This window comes from Oncorhynchus keta, chromosome 25, assembly GCF_023373465.1.
Source record: "Oncorhynchus keta strain PuntledgeMale-10-30-2019 chromosome 25, Oket_V2, whole genome shotgun sequence".
In the NCBI taxonomy this organism is placed as follows: Eukaryota; Metazoa; Chordata; class Actinopteri; order Salmoniformes; family Salmonidae; genus Oncorhynchus; species Oncorhynchus keta.
In genome coordinates this window covers 18,466,521-18,482,124 of record NC_068445.1, presented here as the reverse complement: position 1 = coordinate 18,482,124, position 15,604 = coordinate 18,466,521, and the positions used below count along the sequence as shown (strand labels likewise).

The following is a 15,604-nucleotide window of genomic DNA, read 5'->3' as shown; positions in this document are numbered from 1 at the left end:
ATGTCTATTATCACCATCGAAAAGTCAGAGTATGAACAAATTATGATAATCTACATCAATGAAAATGTTTTTTTGCAAATGGTCGCAATTAGCTACAGCTCTTTGATGAGTTACAATAATGAGGGCTATGTGGGTGGGTGTGTCAGAGAGAGAGAGGGAGAGGGAGGGAGATGTGGAAAGAAATTAGTGAGTGACTTGTTGTGACTAACTCTTGCGTGAGACACAGATGTGGGGTGTAGGTTCTCTAGTACCTACAGATGTTGGACCTTAAGTTGATCAACCTGATGCAGGATAACTTTTAAACTTGTAGTGTATTTGAGGTTGAAAAATCATTTCCACCTTAATTTCCTTTGTGAAAAATGTATCAACCCATTAATTAGAGCACACTGCTTCAAATTAAGATCCTACATCTGTACATTGATCTGTATGACTACTGTTTTAACCATATCTGTATGAGGGTGAAAAATGTATGTGATTTTCAGCTTACTGGCTCAAACTGAGCCAAAGAGCTTTGGAGCACTTACTGTAAGAGCATGATCCAGGAAAATGTAAAAGCCTTATTATAATCAAGAGCCCAGAGAGTACTGATCAATGTATAGATGTTGGATCTTAATTTTAGCCAGATCGCGACAGCAGGAAAATAATCATGTTGCTTATAATTATTGGACATTTTTGAAGGTATTGATACATTTTTTGTAAGGGAAAATCAAGTCTTAAATTTCAATGTGGAAATGACAAACATCAGGAGTATTTTTAAACTTCAAATACATTACAAGTTTGAATTATTCTGCATTGCAGGAAAGTTGTCCTACAACAGGGTAATCAAATTAAGGTCCTACATCTGTACAATTGCACCACTGCCAGAGGGATTCACAATGACCACAATACACCCTGCACTTTTCCCTTAAAAGGAGTGTGTGTGTGTGTGTGTGTGTGTGTGTGTGTGTGTGTGTGTGTGTGTGTGTGTGTGTGTGTGTGTGTGTGTGTGTGTGTGTGTGTGTGTGTGTGTGTGTGTGTGTGTGTGTGTGTGTGTGTGTGTGTGTGAGATCTCCTGCTATTATGATTTGTATAGCCATTTAAGGCCATGTGACTTCAGATCATATTAGTCCTTCACATCCCAGGTGGCTGACTTAACCCAGGATAAACATATCTTTTTAAAGTGGAATAAATGACTCATGTAATGGGATTAAAAATTTGGAGTAAAATATAGCTTTCTTAAATCATAATAGTGTATAAATTTGCACAAATCCCCAAAGTACATGCAGTCCTTGGTCAAAATGGTATTGCCCAATCATAATATCTTATATAATCACTTTAGGCGCCATCTATGGAAATTGTGTTCAAGATAAAATGACAGTACTATCATCCTTATTAGGAGTGTTGCAGACCTTGCCCTGGAATGTGTGTATGGATGGGATGGGAGGGCACATCAGTCCAGGAGAACAGCGTGGTCTTATTCTGACCTAATATCTAACCTGGCTAACACACCTGATGCAATGGGACACACCGAGTCCAATCACACCTTTCACATTGGGCAGACGTCAATTCAACATCTATTCTACGTTGGTTCAAATTAATTTCATTGAAATGACATGGAAACAATGTTGATTCAGCCAGTGTGTGCCCAGTGGGTTATGACCAAGCAGTTGAGCTATCACGACCAGAAGAGAGTGTGATCTAAGCATGCCAGGCTTATTCGCATCTGCCTTACCTGGGGCGTTACTGCCCCCTGCTGTTAAACACTAAGAATAAAATATGATAACAAGACTTGGAGGGTGGGGGAGACCTTGGACCATAGAGCATGATAGAGCACTCTTCTTTGTATCTATCCTGTGTGCACACAGGCAGCGCCATTGAGACCATCTCCATTTTGACATAGTCAAAGTTCTTATTCTACTACTTCTATGAGTTGGTAAACAAACTAAAGGGTGCATACTGCCACCTGGAGTGTGTTGTTTGAACAGGTGTGAAGCCAAGGTTGATGATTTACTGCCACCTGCAGTTCTGGAATGTTTTCTCATGGGTATAATACATTGGCTGATCCCTTCTGATGACCTGAATTCAATTACGAGATCCTTCCTTAACCCATAGGAAGTCACACCCGGTTGACAACTTCAAAAATGAAAGTCCTCAGCCCATGCTAGTACCAGCCCATGCTAGTACCAGCCCATGCTAGTACCAGCCCATGCTAGTACCAGCTTTTGGACCCAAGAGTCTTGGACACTATTATTCTAAAGAAGTGTACTTATATACAGTACCAGTCAAAAGTTTGGACACACCAACTCATTCAAGGGTTTTTCTTTAATTGTATTATTTTTCACTTTGTATAATAATGGTGACATCAAAACTATGAAATAACATGTGGAATCATGTATTAACCAAAAAAGTGTTAAACAAATCAAAATATATTTGATATTCTTCAAAGTAGTCACCCTTTGCCTTGATGACAGCTTTGCACAATCTTGGCATTCTCTCAACCAGCTTCATGAGGTAGTCACATGGAATGCATTTCAATTAACAGGTGTGCCTTGTTTAAAGTTAATTTGTGCGATGTCTTTCCTTCTTAATGCATTTGAGCCAATCAGTTGTGTTGTGACAAGGTGACAAGGTAGATATCCCTATTTGGTAAAAGACCAAGTCCATATTATGGAAGGAACAGCTCAAATATGCAAAGAGAAACGACAGTCCAAATAAATGCTTCACAGAGTTCAAGTAAAAGACACATCTCAACATCTATTCAGAGGAGACTGTGTGAATCAGACCTTCATGGTCAAATTGACAATGTGTATTATTTATTTAGAATTCAAGGCATCCTTAACCAGCATGGCTACCACAGCATTCTGCATCGATACACCATCCCATCTGATTTGCACTATCATTTGTTTTTCAACAGGACAATGACCCAAAACACACCTCCAGACTGTGTAAGGGCTATTTGACCAAGAAGGAGAGTGATGGAGTGCTGCATCAGATGACCTGGCCTCCACAATCACCCAACTTCAACTCAATTGAGATGATTTGGCATGAGTTGGACTGCATAGTGAAGGAAAACCGGCCAACAAGTGCTCAGCATGAGAGCTCCTTCAAGACTGTTGTAAAAGCATTCCTCATGAAGCTGGTTGAGAGAATGCCAAGCGTGTGCTAAGCTGTCATCAAGGCAAAGGGTGGCTACTTTGAAGAATCTAAAATAGATTTTGATTTGTTTAACACTTTTTTTGGTTACTACATGATTCCATGTGTGTTATTTCATAGTTTTGATGTCTTCACTATTATTCTACAATGTAGAAAATAGTACAAATATATAAAAACCCTTGAATGAGTAGGTGTGTCCAAACTTTTGACTGGTACTGTACATATACCCTGATTTATTTATATTATAAGTCATTCAACCAGATGATGTCTCACAAAGACACAATTTAATATTTAATTTCCTGGGTATATTACTGTCAACTTGTGGACATTTTGACCATTACAAAAAGTTACAAATATTACACTTATGATGTAAAAATTAAAAAAAAGTGACAATCTGGCATCTTGAAAGTATGCTTTCTTGAATGGACATTGTTGTTGAAGTGCTCCTCACAGTTTGAAGGGGGTTGTTAATCACAGGCGCTTTTCAGCGTTGTGAATATTAAGGGCTCTGCATGTGTCAAACACGCTGTGGTAGTAATCACACTACGCTATGATTACTGCAATCAGGGACCAAATACATAGCCCCAGTCACCTGTCTATCACTCCACCGAGGCATGCTGGGGTGGGCTAGGCAGCCCGGGGGAGGAGTGGCTGGCTAGCTGTGACTGTGTGAATGCTGCCTCCTGAAGACAATGAGAGAGCCTCCATGGGGGATTTTCACACACTGGAATACAGAGAGAGAACACAGTAAAGTGGCAACCAGCTGTTCTCACAGGGTGATAATATACTTCAAGAAAAATCATTATTGAACTTAAAATCGGTCCAAGAATCACCAGGCTCAGGGGAATGTTTTTGGAACATTCCAAAAATAAATACTGTAAAGGGAAGACGCAAGACAAAGAAGTACTTTTTAAAATAGTTTATTCAACAGAGACAAGGGCATGGTAAATATGTTTTATCAATACAGCACATGAAATAAAAGATAGTAAGGCTATTATCAGTTTTTCAACATCCCAGCCATATTTTGTGAATAATTCTGTAGTGACACCACACAAAGGACAAGGATCAAAACCACTTAGACACTGTTGACTAGTGACGCTTTTGATTGAAGCTACTCTGAAAGACATTAGGTCCTCCAAAGCAAAACTGCTTCATCCATTGATCACACAATTTGATTGTCAAGCCGTAAGAAGCTTGTCTTTATCCAAGAATAGAACCCACCTTTGACAGTTGAGTCTGTATAATAAATGTGGTCTTAGTTTTTGCTAAATCAGTTCTAAATGTGCATTTGCTTTTACTATTAATCCCCATTAGCTGCTGCCAAACAGCAAAATGAATGCAGTTGTACAATTTTAAAAACATTACAATACATTCACAACAAAATTCTCAACATACTGTGTGCCGCTCTTGTCAGGCTCTTACTCCACTACCAAATATCTACAATACAAAATCCCTGTTTATGTGTGTGTATTGTGCGTATGTTATTGTGTGTGTGTAAATGTGTGTGTGCCTATGTTAAGTGTATGTGCCTATGTTTGTGTTGCTTCATAGTCCCTGCTGTTCCATAAGGTGTATTTTATCTGTTTTTTAAATCAAATTTTACTACTTGCATCAGTTACTTGATGTTGATGTTGAGTTCCATGTAGTCATGGCTCTATGTAGTAATGTGCACCTCCCATAGTCTGTTCTGGACTTGGGGACTCTGAAGAGACCTCATGTCTTGTGCATGGGTGTCCAAACTGTGTACTGTGTTTGTTACGGACAGACATTTCCCCGTCTTAGCTTCTGTTCTATCAATATGTTTTGACCATGACAGTTTACAATCCGGGGTTACTCAAAGCAGTTTAGTCACCTCAACTTGCTCAATTTCCACATTATTTATTAAAATATTTAGTTGAGGTTTAGGGTTTAGTGAATGATTTGTCCCAAATACAATGCTTTTAGTTTTAGAAATATTTAGGACGATCTTATTCCTTTGCCACCCATTCTGAAACTAACCGCAGCTCTTTGTTAAGTGTTGCGGTCATTTCAGTCGCTGTAGTAGTTGATGGGTATAGTGTTGAGTCATCCGCAATTGAGTAGAGCCAGTGGCATGTCATTACTACAGATTGAAAAAAGTAACGGGCTGCCCTGGGAAATTCCTGATTCTACCTGGATTATGTTGGAGAGGCTTCCATTAAAACACCCTCTGTGTTCTGTTAGACAGGTAACTCTTTATCCACGATATAGCAGGGGATGTAAAGCCATAACACATACGTTTTTCCAGCAGCAGACTATGATCGATAATGTCAAAAGCCGCACTGAAGTATAACAAAACCGCCTCTATAATAATTTTATCATCAGTCATTTGTGTAAATAGTGGATGAAGACAACATTGCTATAGTATAACGTTACTCCATAGAAAAAACTGATAGAAAAACATACACGCTTAAGGCGTCCTCGTGCTTCCCAGTCAACACAGTTCGGAAGAGTTTGTGCATATATTATGAAGACATTATGTGACGTTTTTGTTCGTTTTGGACTTCGGTGGGCTTTTTTCGGTTGTTCTGACACATCCAAAACATTCTAGAGGCAAATCGAAGTTCTGAGACTAAAATAACCCCCATTCATCGGTGATTGGTCAACCATAGGGATTCTTCAATAAAGTCTTTGTTGTCATTTAATGATAGACGACTCGTTTTCATGCACATTATTAATTGAGAAATACTGCACCAAAAATCTTAGATGTACTATTGCATGACTAAGATCTCCTCTGCAAAAAAGTCTAAATTAATGACAGATTTCTTGAATTATCTTCGATTAATTATGACTATTTTAAGGAAGTGTGTACTGGCTATGGCATCTCAAATTGACAAACAGTAATATTGCTGCTTTTTCAAATTGTCAAGCAAAGGTCTTTTAAGGGAGTATGCAGCACACTCATTCGGTTCACCTAGCCGAATTTGGCTAGGTGCCAGCCGAGCTGGAGCATGCTGAATCCTTAACACTCATTCAGACAAAAACAATGACGGCATCATGCACACAGTTTGAGAATCAATGTACACACGCACGCACGCACGCACACACACACACACACACACACACACACACACACACACACACACACACACACACACACACACACACACACACACACACACACACACACACACACACACACACACACACACACACACAGGGGGGGATGGCTTGCTGAACCAAAACCTGATAACTCTCAGCACAACATTAGTCATTTCAGTTAGTTTGTTAGATAAATTAGTCAAATTAGTAGGTTAGTTAGTTTGTTAGTTTCTGGGAAGCTGTTTCATGCCCCAATAGTTAGTGCTTTCTCACTCTAGTGCAGGTTAAGTAAAGTGTCACACGATCAAGGACACAGAGATGTCTATCCTCATGACGACTCAGGAAGTAAAGAAACGATACTGCATGGCCTACTAGATGCTGTTTGATCTCACCAAGGGGCAGGGAGAAGTGATGGGTGATAAGTTGGTCGCAGCATGGTTAGACAGCATTGAAAGAAGCACCACATGTTAGTCTGAGAGAAGATTCAGTATGTTAGTAAGAGCATCAGGTTAGTGTTTTTTGTCATGAATGTTGTTCTGGAGTTCACTCTGCAGAGGGGTCACTAAGTTGCACAACCACAAAGTCATGAAATCTGATGTTAAACCTAATGTTAAACCTAACCTTACCCACACTGTTAGAGCTAATGGGCAAAAAGAAAAAATGTTTATTTTTACAATATAGACAATTTTGACTTTGCAGCTGGCCTATCTAAGGGGAAATCGGTCAGTTCTGCCTTCAGGACAAGACTCGTGACAATAAATGTCAACCTGCGTAAGAGCAAAGAATCAATGGCCAAATTCTGAGGCCTCATCTAGGGTTGTTAGTACCAGTCACCACTCAGTTAGTAGTAAAGCAGGTAAGGGTTGCTATTTGCTTTGGTTTATCTAATAAGAGAATACACATGTGTCTATGCAGGCTACAAACCAAGCACTGGTTGGCCACACAATGGACAGGGGGACAAACATTTGTCAGCCATTATTTGTTAAACTATTAAGATGGACAACTTAAAAAATAATCATCTTTAGTATAGTTACTGAAACATTCGTAACATGTTTTTAGGCGTCCCCCTGAGCAGAAGTGTGTGGTCAACCCAGTGAGCTACAGGTCGGTAGGTGCGCTTTGTCTTTAAATCTATTGGTTAATCCAGCTTCCCATCCCAGATCCTGGAATCATTCTCACCGTTGTGCTTTAGGGGCCAAAAGTAAAAACTCTCAACAAGCAACTTACTGAGCTTAAGGTTATGACAGATAGATAAATACATAGTTAGTGTATATGAATTTGGGTGATCTGTGTCTGGTGGAAGAAAGGTTTCAGGAAAATGGGAAAAGATTCTGTCTCAGACTCTGTGCACAAAGCAAAGAGTAGTTCATGTTAATGTGTTTGAAATTGCAAGCCCAGCCAACATCATCCACAGTACAGGTTAGTATTAATAACCACAGGTCTGCTAGCCAGATCACCCTTGATACAAGTCAGTATTCAACGTCCTTCCATGTCTGAGGACGTCGGGAGATGATGTGGAAACTGGCCTCTAGGGGCAACAATGAGCGCTGGTAGATTCAAGTAGGTTTCAGTTTTTCTAGGGGGTTATAGGTGGGGATGGCAGATAGCAAATGGCATCTGCCTCGTGTCCCAAAAGTTGCGTGTTCAAATCACTGAATATGAAGTTGTTTTTGAGATTTTTGTTTTAAGCCTATTCCAAACCTTAACCATTCGTAGTTAATACTTAACCTTAGCCTTAAACACTGAAATTGGAAGTTTGGAAGAAATTTGAAATGTGATGTTTGAGAAACATGGATGAACGTCTAATTCTGACGTGAGACTGTCAGAGTTAGTTGCAGCATACATTACATGCACACACACACACCCCCACACACACACACACCCACACACACACACACACACACCCACACACAACCACACACACCCACACACCCACACACACCAGAGAGGGGGATGGCTTGCTGAACATAAACCTCCAAACCTCATAACTCTCAGCACACAATTAATCATTTCAGTTAGTTTGTTAGATAATTAGTTAATTAGTAGGTTAGTTAGTTTGTTAGTTTCTGGGAAGCTGTTTCATGCCCCAATAGTTAGTGCTTTCTCACTCTAGTGCAGGTTAAGTAAAGTGTCACACGATCAAGGACACAGAGATGTCTATCCTCATGACGACTCAGGAAGTAAAGAAACGATACTGCATGGCCTACTAGATGCTGTTTGATCTCACCAAGGGGCAGGGAGAAGTGATGGGTGATAAGTTGGTCACAGTATGGTTAGACTTCATTGAAAGAAGCACCACGTGTTAGTCTGAGAGAAGATACTAACATACTGTAAGAGCAAGAAATCAATAGCCAAAGTGTTAGGCCTTATCCAGGGTTGTTGTTCATATACCAGTCACCACTCAGTTAGTAGTAAAGCAGGTAAGGGTTGCTATTTGCTTTGGTTTATCTAATAAGAGAATACACATGTGTCTATGCAGGCTACAAACCAAACACTGGTTGGCCACACAATGGACAGGGGGACAAACATTTGTCAGCCATTATTTGTTAAACTATTAAGATGGACAACTTAAAAAAATAATCATCTTTAGTATAGTTACTGAAACATTCGTAACATGTTTTTAGGCATCCCCCTGAGCAGAAGTGTGTGGTCAACCCAGTGAGCTACAGGTCGGTAGGTGCGCTTTGTCTTTCAATCTATTGGTTAATCCAGCTTCCCATCCCAGATCCTGGAATCATTCTCACCGTTGTGCTTTAGGGGCCAAAAGTAAAAACTCTCAACAAGCAACTTACTGAGCTTAAGGTTATGACAGATAGATAAATACATAGTTAGTGTATATGAATTTGGGTGATCTGTGTCTGGTGGAAGAAAGGTTTCAGGAAAATGGGAGAGGTACAAGTTAGTATAGTACAGGTTAGTGTAAGTAACAAAATGTCTGTTACCAGACATTAGTACTGTTAGGTATTAGAGGCTATTTGTTAGTGTATTTATTAAGGAATGCCAAGAGAGCTGAGGGTTTGGTTTCAATGGGTAAGGAAATTAATTACACTAAGAGCCACACTCTTACACTCAAAATGTACACCTACACCACAGGACTTTGTTGGCACCTTAATTTGGGAGGAAGGGCTCATGGCTGGAGCAGAATGAATAGACTAGTATCAAATACATCAAATATATGGTTTCCATGTGTTTGATACCATTCCATATGCTCCGTTCCGGCCATTCAAATGAGCCGTCCTCCCCTCAACGGGGCTTGGGGTTTAGTTTGGTTGATTAGCTTGATTAGTGACTGTTAGATTGTTAGTCCAGGTTAGCAAACCAGGATTACTCTGGTGTTGGTTAGTTCTATATGACTCTAGCTGAGGTTATTGGGAGTTGCAGAACATGCAGCAATCACAAGACAAACCAGGCCTCGGGAGACCATCCAAACACCGCTACAAACACTGACACAACCCTATTAAAGTCGTAACATCATCATAACACTCCTGTAACGTTAGAGTAGACTAACGATAACAAGCATTAGCTGCTGGAGTGGTATGGGTATGTCAGCTGGGTTAAGACGTCCGCATGCTTCCCAGCCAAAACAGTTCAATAGAATTTGTGCATATATTATGACATCATTTTGTGATGTTTTTGTTAGTTCTGGACTTTAGTCATGTTTTTTTTCGGCTGTTCGAGCTCAACATTTTTTCTAGAGGCAAGCCGAAGTCGGTAGCCGAAATCTACGCTCCTTCGTTGGTGATTGGTCAACAGTAGGGATTCTTTAATAAAGTCTTTGTTGTAATTCAACGAGAGACGACGTGTTTTCATGCAAATGTTTTCATTGAGAAATACTGCACCAGACATCTCAATTAGATGCAAAATTGCACGACTAAGATCTCTGCAAAAACGTCAAATTGTATGACGGATTTCTTGAGTTATCGTAGATTCATTCAATATTCACTCAATATTTTGAGTAAGTTTATACTGGCTACGGCATGTCAAAATGGACAATCGGTACTATTGTCGCTTTTTTATTGTTTTCCAAGTGAAGACCGTTTAAGGGAGGATGCAAGCCCACTTGTTCGGTTTGCCTAGCCAACTTCAGGAAGGCGTCAGCCAAACTGAAGCATGCTGACGCCTTTAGGAGCACATCAATTAAATGAGCAGGAAGGCCATCTTAGCAGACTCAACCTTGTTAGTCATGTTAGACATCAGAGGTAGAAGGAAGTGAGTAAGGTGTTAAAAGTGTTGCCAAGGTTACAGAGAAGAGAAAGGTGCTGACAGCATGAGGAGAAGCAGGCATCAGAGAAAGGTGTTAGTCTCTCACTGCTTTGATCAGCTGAACAGTCTGGAAGGGGATGATAAAGTACTATTTTACAGAGGAGGGGAGAGAGCTCCCTCAGGTAAACAATATTTAAGGAAATGAAAGCGCCAAAGCATCAGACAACACTAAAACCCCACCCTTTATGGGTCTCTCTTATGGCATGAAATGTGGTCCTGAATGACGTCGGCATAAAATAGACTACAATTAAAGGGGCCAGCAACGTGCCAATGGTACTTCCAAATAATAACAATAATAATCACTGCAAGGTCTCCTTCTAACACAAATCGATAGCAAAAGAAGTGTGCTCCATCAGTAGCCTTGTAGTAATGTTCATTCGTCAGTGGGTGAAAGCCATAGGTCCCAGTTCCCGTCCCAGTTCCAATTCGGTAAGGATGAACCGCGTTGACAACTGCAGGGGAGATGACATGACAACACAGTCACTGAGTTCTGTTCTACATTACACAAGATGTGTAGACAACTGAGCAGCAGAGAAAGACTGATGGACTGAATAGCAGACAGTTTGACAGGGGCAAAGTAGAAGTGACACCTCAACTAAAACAGGTGGAGGGAGCAGAGAAGCAGCCATTAGTTTAGGCTGACATGGTGCTGGGGTGAAGAGGACAACAGACATTAATTCTGCACCCGAAATGTCACACATTTTGTCGCAAATGTCAAGAGAGCTGTGTGTGTGTGCGTGTGTGCGTGTGTGCGTGCGCGTGCGTGTGCGTGTGTGTGTGTGTGTGTGTGTGTGTGTGTGTGTGTAATCTGTGAAATGCATGAAATCAGGATTATTGGCCAGGGGCAGGATTCTAAGCTTTAAAGCTTCTGCAAAGAGAGATCCAGAATATGTTTGTGTTGCCTTGGTGAGAACAATCTCCCCCACACCACGGTCCCCCACCCTCAACTCCACTCTCAGCACATATGTAGGCTACCCTTCCACAGCCTCTTTTTCTCTAGCTCTTGGTTGACCTGACCCAACCAAACACATTTTATAGGCTGATCTGGCATACCCCATATATTAAAGATAATCAGCCATGAAAGCAGATTAGACAAATCTGATTTAGTTATGGCTCTACTTTCAGGTTGTTTTGCTCTCCACCTCTTCTCTGTGACAGTATAGGGCGACTGCACTGTTATAATGTGGTGGATTTATAAATGAACACACTAAACTAATCCCTTACTTTCCATGTCACCCTCCCTATCATATACCCTCTCATATACCCTCTCTTTTAGATCACTCACAGACGAAAATATTAAAATGTTATATTCATCCAATGTCTGCCACAATTTTGGATGACGTGATGATGTCACCGCTGCTCATGCGGCTCCCTGTGCTCATTGATTGCTAGTGCACATGTGATGTTGGTCCACTTAAACCAGATGCAACTGGGATATAGACAGTCCATGAATCGGCGTAAGCGAACGTGAGTAGATTACCTTGAAAACAACAGTCAGACATCTTGGACACATTCTCCATTTCTTTATACCTCAGTGGATAGATCAGGTTAGATACACACAGACCGCGTAGACCGCATGAGAGAGGAATGTACACAACACAACAACGAGAGGGATAGAGACCATTCGTGAAAGTATGCCTTATCTACTTTGAAGAACCAGTAAAATGATTTTGTCAGACAGCTAGGCAGGTTAGCCTAGCTAAATAAGATGACTAAAGCCAGTAGTACAGTATGGGGAGCACAGAGATACCATTAGATGGTTGTCTGGCTGGCTGGCTGTTACTGCCTAAGCAGAGATGAGCTATGACTAAGGCAGTGGGGTACCCAGAAATAATGGCAAAAACAATGGGTCCTGCTGAAAAAGTTTCAATACCACTGCTTTAAGGAATTAAAAATAATAAAGTCATCAAATAAAAACAAAGTAATATACACTCCTGAAATATTGTATTATTTCATAGTAATTTACTATTTTTCTATTGATGTCTACCCAATGTGGACCTGACAGAGACAATGGAATATGTTCAATGTTTTGGCAATTAAAGGTTCACTATTGTGGGGTTTGGAATTTCCATTAAAAACTCTAAAATCATTTTAATGCCATTATTCCATAATGCGTTTAATTAATGTAAAAAAATATTTAAATCAGATAACAACGTGATTATATTTTAATAATCGAACCAACTTCAAAAAGCACTTATCGCTCAGCATGAACCTTCTCTCTTGGCATGAGAACATACTGTACAGTACATCCTCAAACGCAGCACTGGTCTTTGTGTCAGTAGAAGGCCCTTGAACCAGTGTGCAACGAGAGGTCTCAATTGCTCAAATGCCAATATTCTAACAAAACCTCACAGGCATATCGGGAGAAGAGAGTCCACCTCAGCATAGGTTTCTGGATTGTCTTTCTAACAAGGGCATTTGAAAGGGTTTTGGCTCTCTCTGAATATAGATTGGCAATAAATATACATTCTTAATTAATCAATGACTTCAACGAAAATAAATTTGTTTGAGAAATAGTTGTACCTGTTTAGAAAACAGCTTTGTAGACAGCTCTATCAGTCTGGTCATGTTGTTGACTCGTCTACATGGACTATGAGGGCTGGCACCATCTCAGTATCCTCCTCAGCATATCTGGAGAGAAACACAGAGCAGCAAGCAGCAGAAAGTGGAACGCAACCCCCTGGAACACCTGCCCCCAAAACCCTACCAAAGAGAGGCTGGACCATTGGACTTGACTACTGCCTAAAGATACCATGGGATGCAGGAGGGAAGGGTTAATAAAATTCCCAGAATCATAGGTGATTAGGAACAGTTACTAACTGACCTGATTAACCTTTTTTAAATCTTATTTGAAATGTTTTACCTTACACTGACCTAATTGAAATGAATATCTTGCTTCGGTAGCTCCCCTAATAAAAACAATAGTCAATACAAATTTCATGGAGGAACGGAGCATACAAGACATCATTATAGTAGTGGTTAATCCTCTGTCTTTAGAAGAATCCCTTCAATATGTGTGGATATACTGGACGCATACCCGTCTCCCTACTCCTGTATTCATCAGTCCATCAGGGACCCCAGGGAATCTCAGTTGTCATGGGGACGTGCGTCCTGCCAGCTGGGCTGTGGGTTTGGCCACTGTAGACAGAGGACATCCATTAGCCAGCAGCACTGTTCTATTTAAAACAGCAGCAGTGGAGGTGGACAGGGTGAGATAAGAACTGTTTCTAATAAAACTACATGGATGCACACGGCCCCTGCTTCAGCACAAACTGATGTGGTAGAGGGGCCGCAGGCATGAATTTCTCCTCAAAGAAAAATGTATGATGTATAGGCATATCCTATAATGATTTATTTATCTCCATCATGGAACAGAATAGCTAGCCTAAACGAACAAGGCATGTGATACAGTGGTAGCTGACTCACTGTGCTGTTGCTGCATTCGAATGTCTAAATTATTTACTATGTAGGGCTAGACTAGTTGGTGCTGCAGAGATTTGCGTGTCTTTGCCTTTAAACTGAAATGGGGGCGTTGAAATGGTATTCAGCTCTCATAAATCCGCATATACACCGAGTGTAAAAAATATTAAGAATACCTTCCTAATATCGAGTTGCAACCCCCCAACGGCACTTCAATATTTTGTCTTGCCCATTCACCCTATGAATGGCACACATACACAATCCATCTCTCAATTGTGTGAAGGCTTCAAAATCCTTCTTAAACCTGTCTCCTCTCCTTCATCTACACTGACTGAAGTGGATTTAACATCAATAAGGGATCATAGCTTTCACCTGAATTCACCTGGTCAATCTATGTCATGGAAAAACTGCAGGTGTTCTTAATGTTTTGTATACTCAGTGTATGCCTGTCATTGAAAGTCTCTCAATTAGCCCATGTCAGTAAAAACAAATTTGACTAGTAAATTAGTCTAGCCAGCTATCTAAATGTGTAGTAATTATATCCAAATTACCGACCATTTCATGTTCATAATGTTTTGTACGTTGTGTTACAAGACATACTTTCCAAATGCACCTCAGAATGAAGCTTCGTCACACAGATTGATGATTAAATGATGATTAAAACCATTGAACACCATACATTGTGACTGTTTTAATCATTTCTCACCCTATATTCTCTTCAGCATAATGATCACGGGTATTATTCTCCCCAGGACAGAAACCAGGCAATGGGACAATAATTGTAGGCTGTCTGAAGCTACGGTTTTGGGAGCGTTTCACAGATTAAAATGAAGAATTAAACATATTTTTAAACGAATATCAGAAGATAGAAAATCGGTCAGTGGTCTCTTACCTTCTGCATTGATGTAAGTTTGACCATCGGTCCAAAATGCACCTGTCTCGCACCATCTGTGTCAGCAAGGATGGCGCGATAAAGGGCTCCAACTGTGTCCGACTAATCCTCTTCGGGTAGAATGAGCGATGTACAAAATTGTCAGTGATATATAATATATATATTCTGAATGAAAAGCGAATCTTTATCATCAATGGTTTTGTGATGCAGAGCGCACAAAAACCTATTCCAATTTACCCGTGGAGTGCGTCAGTTTGCCTTGAGCAGAGAGGTCGGGTGAGAGCGAAGCAGCTGCCTCTGATGGGCGGTTAATAATGGAAAGTAAATAACAAGACTGAAGCCTGGACAAAGGAGTGTTTGGATGGCACGATGAATTAACCCGCAGATGTCTGTATTTTGTATGCGAGCGCTTGTAGGCTACGGACTCCAGCTGCCACAGATCTACGAGTACGTTCTATTGTAATGCAAACTGATGACAGAATGAATGCCCGTCAGTCTCCTCTACCATCTGCGTTCCCTCGGTAACCAGAAACTTGCCTGTAGGCGCCATCCAAGCGTTTTCACATTGGCTACAGATTATGGCTAAAACAATATAATCTATGCAGTGAGTCTGAATACAATAGAATGAAACACTTAATACGGGGATGTCTAGGCCAATGCCATTTTAGCCCATATAGTGTCCAGTTTGGTAAGAAATTATCATATGGTTAGCCTTGCCTGCACAGTGCCATGGGGAAATTGAAAGAAAGAACCCTCCTTCCTATATGTGTGAACCCCCATAATATATTCTAAATAATGGCCTCATCTCACACAAAAAGCTATTATATGCTAGAATGG

At 40.6% G+C, this 15,604-nt stretch overlaps 1 long non-coding RNA gene across 1 annotated transcript; it reads right to left on the bottom strand.

Moving 5' to 3' along the window:
• Nucleotides 1-4,036: 4,036 nt before the first annotated feature.
• On the bottom strand, nt 4,037-15,490 carry LOC118374382 (uncharacterized). The gene is made up of 4 exons (XR_004823598.2): nt 15,005-15,490; nt 14,768-14,877; nt 12,979-13,593; nt 4,037-10,907 (listed from the first exon to the last, which is right to left on the bottom strand). It is a non-coding gene; the product is annotated as an uncharacterized LOC118374382 (long non-coding RNA).
• Nucleotides 15,491-15,604: the final 114 nt, after the last annotated feature.